This window comes from Mastomys coucha, unplaced genomic scaffold (assembly GCF_008632895.1).
Source record: "Mastomys coucha isolate ucsf_1 unplaced genomic scaffold, UCSF_Mcou_1 pScaffold15, whole genome shotgun sequence".
In the NCBI taxonomy this organism is placed as follows: Eukaryota; Metazoa; Chordata; class Mammalia; order Rodentia; family Muridae; genus Mastomys; species Mastomys coucha.
In genome coordinates, this window is record NW_022196897.1 from 28,089,597 (window position 1) to 28,098,385 (window position 8,789).

General features: G+C 32.3%; 1 pseudogene; it reads left to right on the forward strand.

Moving 5' to 3' along the window:
* The window catches only part of LOC116090126, a 1,191,078-nt pseudogene that overhangs the window by 411,419 nt on the left and 770,870 nt on the right, over nucleotides 1-8,789 (forward strand).

Consider the following 8,789-nt stretch of genomic DNA (forward strand, 5'->3'; position numbering starts at 1 on the left):
AATCTCGAGTTCCCCTGTTCGTGAATCACCCACGGAATGAAGTGAAGCTGCAGGCCGGCTTCCTTCACAAGAGTACAAATAATATTTACTTGAATGAAAACAAGTACTTCATGTCATAAAAATATAGGATGGAATATTGATAGGCTAAAGGGAGAAAAAATCTATATTTAAATAAAATGACCTTTAATGATGAAGGAGAAATAAACTATCAGAAACAGGAACAGAATTGTTCACTATCATTTCTGACTTACAGACAGTATTAAAAGGAGAATGATGATTATATGGCTCATAAATTAAACAGTGCATAGCAAGTAGAAAAATATAGTACTATTAATTTAATAAATTCCATGGTGGTATATTTCTTGCTACCTGCCCCAATGATCTGGGTTCCCAGATGAAAGACATACACATAGACTTTATATTTTGATATGCCTTTATCACAAGTTGCTGGGCCACTTCCTCACTTCCACGTGGCTAATCCACCTCCCTCTGATAATTCCCTGCTAATACTAAATCCTATATTTCATCTTGCATGGACCCAGTCAGACCCTCTTGGGCTACTCTCCCCTGGCTCCTACATGGTGGTTTTGTTCTCTGTCCAGCATCTTCTCAAATGTGAAGTCTCTTCTCCCCTTCTCATCATGGCAGATTTCCTCCTTCCTCCTCCTTCCTCTCTGGCCCCAGCATGGGAATCCTAAAAGTCCCACCTCTGTCTGTACTATCCAACCATTGTCTGTCGTCATCTTTATTTACCTATCAGAACCAACTGGGGACAGGGGCTTTTAATGTCTTACATGCAGACACTCATATGGTCAGTTTACCAGACCCAAATTAGCATAAGAATATAAGCCAATACAGAACGCCATTACGGGAAAAGTAAATACTGATATTATTTTATTTTCACATTGGTTATTATAGGTAATAGCATTTGAATTAATAATAGTAAGTAAATCCAATGATTAGTTACCTCAATAAATAGTGATAATATTATAAGGTGGAAGAAGGGATGGAGAATTTGAATTATAATAATCTGCTCTATCATAAAATCATATTATTATCTGAAAATTAGTGTTCATAGGTTGCCTTTTCCTTGGACTTTTATAAAAAAAATAATGTGAACATGGGGTGCAAGAAGTAGTTTATTAAGTAGAGTATGGGTGATGGAGTGCAGTATTGACAACCTAGGGATACCACAAGGTGATAGGAGAGAACCTACTCTGCAGTATTGTCCTCGGAGATCCACATGCATGCTGTGGCATGAGCATGACACGGCCTCTATACACAAGCACACACACACACACACACACACACACACACACACGCGCGCGCACACACGCGCGCACACACACACACACACACACACACACACATTTAAAAATAAAACTTAGAAGTTAGAGGTCTCAGATGAAGCATGTGCTCTCTCATCACAAAGACATTTAGAATAATCTGGGCATATAAATGGATTGTGTTCTAATGGAAAAAAATCAGCACAGTTGTAAACAAAACATATACTTTATTTGTTACATTCATTTTTCATCACTTAATAAAATTGTATAAAAGATTTCAACTAAAAATTGGTTATAATGGCAATAAAATTGTTAATTTCAAAGAAACAGGGCTACAAAGTATAGGGAAATAGTTATACATTTGAAGCAAATGCTTGATCACTATGTGTTTCTCAAGTCATCACTATTGAAATGAGTATTTTAATGAACATTTCCTCCCATCTCTAATCAGAAATGCAATATGTTCTTTGAGAACAAATCTCCTGGCTTGAAAATATTTTAGTCTCTGCAAACCTGTTTTTTATTACATTGTTTTTTTAATAGCTTTGTCCTCTCAACTTCTAAATATTTATGTATATTTATGGAAGACATGTAATACATGATATGGTCTACATTCTGTTGTTAGCTTTAGGAACAGGACAGTGTTATGTTGCAATAGGGTATCTACAGAAACTTTACAATGATTTGGACCTTTACTCCATATTAGTAATTTTTTTTCAGGGTGAGATAAAATAGGTCACAATGTGAGAAGAGAAAGCATCATGAAATGGGGAAAAATCCACAGGCTCTCCTTTTCAATATAGATCACCATTTATTTTGTCTTGGATTTGAAGTTTTGTTGCAGTCAAAATGTAACTATCCTGTCCACTGGGCCCTCCAAAAAAAAAAACATTAGAGTGTGCACCTCATTCTCTATCTTCACATCTCCCTATTAAAATATTACCATGCCTTTTGCAAGGGCCTCCTATCTGCCTTCACTTCTAGCTTGCCCTATAGTCTATCCTAATTAAACCTTCAGAGTAACTCTTCTTAAGATGTTAGTCAATCATGTGACATGGCTTAGCGTCTTTCACAGCTCTTCAGATTACCCAACATATTGCAAACATTCCTATATTTTACAAAGGCTTTCAAGATTATTTTGGTGTTTACAGATAATTATTCCCTTAATCTTTGTTCTCCCTGGTTTCCTGTTTCTCTTCATTCACCCGACTCCCAGCACTGAAAGAATCAGTATCCAGAGTGGACAATGGGCATACATTCTTTAGGAATTTTACCCTGATGTTTCCTTCTATGGGAGAAGTGCTTTACCAACATATCTAAGATCCCTAATTGTCAAAGTAACTATTTGCTGGATGTAATTTTACTTTTGGAGGCTTACAGCTGAATGAACTCACACTTTCTAGCTCATTTTAAATGCTGGATTATTTAATTCACATGTTCTGGCTTGAACACCTCCCCAAGATTATGATTTAAACTAGCTTTTCTTGGCGTTTGTCTGAATTGTTCTGCTTAACCTCAAACAAACACCAACAATCTGTTCCAATCTTCTGGCTCCTTCCCATTCTCTGGCTCATTCTGTCTTCACATGCAATCTGTCTCTGTTAACCTGTTCCATAAAACTATTTCCTCTCTTCTTCCCTCTGCACTGTTCTCTAAATTCAACTATCTTTCCTTTGCTGTTCTCATGAGAGTAGGGCATATTTTATCTCTGACTCATCATTTCAAATCTTTCTTTGATACATTACTTTGTCTACCTTTTAAATAGATATCACTTTCAAAATAACCCTGCTTTTTTTCCTAGAAACTAAATTTACCTTTGTTCTTAGGGACTAAAGGCATGTACTAAAGCTGTGTCTATATTCCAGCCAGAAGGACTAAATGTGTGTACTAAAGACAGGCCCATATTCTAGTCAGATAACACAGACTTAGGACTTTGGATGTGATTCCTTGCCAAAGCAGCCACATTGCTGAATTAAAATTCCTCTAAATCCAACATTATTTTCTTATGTATCTGTTCAATCCATCCACATAATGTTCACTGATCAATGTATCTATACAAGTAATACCTTACTTTTTTCTAATAGACTTTGTTTATTTCTTCAAGTTTTAAAAAGGAAAGACCAAATTTGAACTTTCTGCAATAACTAATGTCAATCCTACATATATAAACTTTTACTACAGTGTATCACAGATGAAAACCAACTTTTAAAACTTATTGCATATTATATTTCTAACAAGACACAATTATTTCTTTGTTATTCATTATACAAATTAAATAATACATACTTACCTTTTCAAAACAAGCAACAGAGTAACAATGCATAAATGTGAAGTACTTTACATTTATATTTGTTCTCATTATATTTTTTTCTGATATAGTACTAGAGGTCAAGAATTCTATTAAATAGTAGAATCCATCATCAATAGACAATTTCCATGAAAGATCAAAAAGCATGGTATTGGCATAATTTATCTTACCATATATTTAAGAATTCTGATTATAATATCCGACATTCCAGTAATTCTTATATAATTGTGCCACTTGATTATTGATAGTTGTCTATTGCACCTCATTGTCAAAGACCTGTCAATTTGAGAACATGTATTGATACACTCTAGTCTTCTGCATCCTCTAGTATCTCAGTTATATATCCAGAAATTACTGGTTCTGTGATTTTTATTTGTGCATATTTTGGAAATACTGAATAATCCTAATGTATACAGTGCATAGATTCAGCTTACTTTTTTATTTGGGCACCTAAACATAGTCAAATAAATATAGTCAGACTTCTCAGAATATTTCTTGAATGTGTTGGCAATTAGTGATTTGGTCAGAGAATCCTCAATGCCATTAATAATTGAGACAGTATTTGCTATACAGAAATATAAATATTATCATAAGCAATAAGTTCTATATTGTGCTCTAAAAAAAGTTATTACTGCAAGAAGGAGAATGCTATTGCATCTTCTGTCTTTTTAAGTATAATAAAATTTATTTAGTTTTATTAAAATGACACATAAATAAACAGTAATATAATAAATCTCTATGTCTAAACATAATGATAATGTTTATTTTTCAATAAACATTAAAATTAATTCAATAAATATTGGAAATTTACAATCTAAAAATGTATGATTGCAGTGAAGAAACTTAATATGTAATTACAGGACAGGCACAATAGTATTTGGATTAGAACAGACTATTTGGGAATGGTTTTCTCTGCTTTTCCAGGCCCCGGTTTGGCGGCATTCTAGAATATACTGTACTCAGGTGCTGTGAATTTGAATTTGGGCTCTCAAGCTTGCACAGCATGTATTTTTGTAATAAACAGTTCATTTAAATACCTGCCACTGTTCCTTTAATATGAGATGTCAACTTATTAACTACTCAGCTTTCAAATGTAATTGAATTTCTACTGGATTCCTTATTATGTTGCTCAAGTCTGTTTATCATGCTTTATAGCACAATGTTTTTATTTACTTTTATGAAATGTGTGTGTGTGTGTGTGTGTGTGTGTGCGTACATGTAATTGTGAAGCCTTTATTTTTTTCTTATGTTTTTGTCATTTGTGTATAGCAAGCATACTGGGTTTTGCATATTAATTTTGTACCCTGACATTTTATTGAATGCATTTATCAGCTCTTATATTAGTTCCAGTGGAGTCTTTTACATATAAAACCTTGTCATCTCCAATACATTTTATAGTCTTTTTCTTTACTATTTGTATCCCCTTTATTTCCCTCACTTGTCCTATTTCTCTAGCTAGGACTCAAACTACTGTGTTGAACAGAAGTGAGAAGAGGGATTTTTTTTTTAACATTGCACTTGCTTTTAAATTTATTTGGACATGAAAATTTAAAAACAGAGGAAGAATAAACCTGTAACTGACTTTTAGAGTCTAAGGAGGTTGTGATATTCAGTATTTATGGTAACTTTACGATAAATTACACAAGTAGATCATACATAGCTTTCCACTTCTCCAAAAAAATAGATAGTGGTAATCTAAACACTTAAAGTATTTATTACTTTTAGTAGATTTTAAATAATCATATCCCTTCTTCTTCCTTCCTTCTTTGAAACCCTTTTAATGTTCCCTTCTTCTATTATCTTATATGTCCTCCAATCTCGTTTATTATTACTGTTACATATATGTAGGCATATGATAAAATATATAAACAAGCATGCTAAGTTTATTTTCTTATTTGTATATGTATGGTTCCAGGGCTGACCACTTTGTATAACACAAAGAAAAATATGTGAAACCTGTTTACTTTTAACATTGATTAAATCTGTCATTGCTTCCCAATGTATTTCATAGTTTATTTCCCACAATCTTTCATTGGTTATGATTGTTTATACTATCTTTTTGTATTTTCTTTATGATCTAATTTTACACCGAATATTAATTTTGTTTTTAATATTGTTGTTTTTATTTCTTATTTATCTGATTTTCCCAATCTTCCAAGAAAATGAAGATAAATAATGAAGAAATAAACATGTTTTCTTGCCCATGACTTTAATGGAAATATAGAGAATATTTCATTGTCAAGTACAATGATCCATATTTTGTATGAACAGATTAATCAGATATATATTGCTGATTGAAGGACCTTCTGTTCATTTAAAGTTCATCATAAGTTTTCATTAAACTTTTTCAGTATTTTTTCTCTCATGTAGTTTTTTCCCTTTTTAATCTGATAATATGATGAATTGCTTTAATAGGTAATTAAAAGCAAATCATCCTTCAATTTGAACTAAATGCTTGTTAGGCTTACTACATTCCTAAAGTGAATTCTTTATGATTTTAGCTAGCATTGCCTGCATGTTTGGATGCAAAGCCAGCATCTGATCTTTATTAGTGGAATCTTTTGTCTCATTTTGAATTTGGAACCATATAAGAGATACAATGTAACTATATTAGGAATTATATTATAGAGAAGGAGTACTTGTGAATGAGTATATTTGCATTTTTACCAGTAAACAGGTTTCTTTCAGATATCTTTGCTAGTATTGTATGCTCTTGATTTTCTTAGATATGAAGAGATGGAATCTCATCAGAATTTGGCTGTACATTTCTTCCACATTTAAGGGTGTTGAATGGTTTTTCATATATTGATTGATTATACAAAGTTTTCTAGCTTGGAATTTTTTTTAATTTAAAAGAATTTTGTTCATTTTCATGCCCATTCAACAGCTGAAATATTTTTCTTTTTTTTTTAATTTACATTTAGTTCTTTGTTCCCTGTTTAAATGCAAATTTGACAAGACTTTTCTTTTCTTTTCTTTCTTTCTTTGTATCTATCTGTCCATCTATCTTTCTTTCTTTCCTTCTTCCTTCCTTCCTTTCTTTTTTCTCTTTCTCTTTCTTTCTTTCTTTCATTCCTTTTCTTTTTCCTACTTTCTTATTGTTTCCAGTCTTTCCTTGTATCACTTCTTATTCTCATAGTTATTGGAGTTCTTCAACAAACGCAGCTGTAAATCCTGAATTTTTAATTAATTAACTAATTAATTAATTAAAGTGGGTACATTTTAGGAGACATGCTCCACCTCATTTTAGTTGTCAAGGTTTTCTTCACTTATGTATGCCTAGATCCTGAAGAATTTCTTTGTTTTCCTTTAGAATTGTCTAAGTTTTATGTTTGTAGTAGGATTTTTAAATTCATCACAGTTGATTTTTGAACTGATAATAAATAGGCATACAGACTCAATCCTCTAAATGTAGTCATTCATTTTTTTCCAAAACCATGCTTTAAAGAGACACCACCCTATGCCACTACTGTATGTGCTTTTCATACATTTCCTAAGATCCAGATGGTCAATTTCATTCCATTTTTCACCTATTCTATTAATTTATATGTATATTTTTGATATTATGGATCTTATATTATAATTTGATATGCTCTTTTTGAACAGGATTGCTTTAGCTGTATAAGGCATTTTGTGTTTTCACATGAATATTGTTTTTTTTTTTTTTTGGTTTTGTATTTCTGTGAAGAATGCCACTGCAACTCTGATAAGGGTTCCATTGAAACTGCATGTCACTTTTTCAATGTGGATTTATCCAACAGACACTAGTGGACTCACCAGTAGGTACACAGCTACAAAAATTCCTTGTCCTTCTTCCAAACTTTGTTAGTTCATCAGAAAATAATTGAACCCTTGCTTCTTCTCAATCCATTGCTGATGGTTGGACTGGCCCAATACCTATGTCAATAGCACAGCTGCTTTGAATTAATACATGTTGTGACCCTGATATGCTCAGAAGAAACCATTTATTAGTCCATCATTCTATTTTCAAGCTTACCTTGGTATATCTCCTTTTATACAAAGTTCCTTCATCCTTAAGGGCGGGGGTTGATTGATATTAACATCTTTTGAACTGTGTCTTCCAAAATCTTTTATTTTTATCCCTGCATTGTTGTTCTTTGAGAGTTACAATGTAATTAGATTATATTAAAACCATCTACCAACTCTTCTCAGACTCATGTCCCCTTCCTTATCCATTTAACTTAAAAACAACAACAACAACAACAACAACAAAAAACAAATCCTATTTATGCTGCCTATATTATCTTGGATATGTGATCATGTATCAGAATTTGATAAGTTTTTTAGGGACAAGAATCTTTTAAAAACATATTCTAATTATTTTTCTACAATTTAAAAGTTTTCTTTAAATTTAAATATATTTTGATTACCCTTCCTCAAGTCTTTCCAGATTCTCCCTGTTTCTACCCACCCAGTTTTAAGTTCTTTCTAAAACAACAAAAACTCACCAGAACAACAAAACCTATTCAAACAACAAAAATAAAACCACACCTTGAAGCAAAACAAAACTATAATCAAGTGAAGGCAAAGACACATATAAAGTTTAACATTTTTCTAGCATTTTTCTCCTTTTATTAAACAGATTCTTTTCTCATACATTATATACTGAATATAGTTTCCTTTCTCTCTGCTCATTCTAGTTCTTCTCCATCTTCTCACCAATTTAGAACCACTCACTTTCTATCTCTCATTAGAATAGAAGAGACTCTTTTTCTAAGAGATAATAACAAAACATAACACAGTAAAATATAATAAATTAAAAGAAAACCAACATATTGAAATTGGATAAGCCAAGCCAAGCCAACAGAAAAATAAAAGGGCCTCAAATGAAGATGCAAGAATAAGAAACTCACTTGTTTAAACATTTATGAATCCCATAAAAGTATTAAACTGAAAATTGTATTTTATGAGTTAAAGTTCTACTACAGACTATTGTAAACAATCACAGTGATTGCAACTTCAGTCTCTGTGAATTTGTAGAAGTTTTGCTCATTTGTTTAAGAGGATCTTGTTTTTCTGATATCCTCTGTGTCCTCTAGTCTCTCCCACTCCTATCTTCCACAGGGTTTCCTGAACTCTGAAGGGGGAGGGATTTGATGGAGATATCTCATTCATAACTACAATATCTCTTTCTCTCTCTCTCTCTCTCTCTCTCTCTCTCTCTCTCTCTCTCT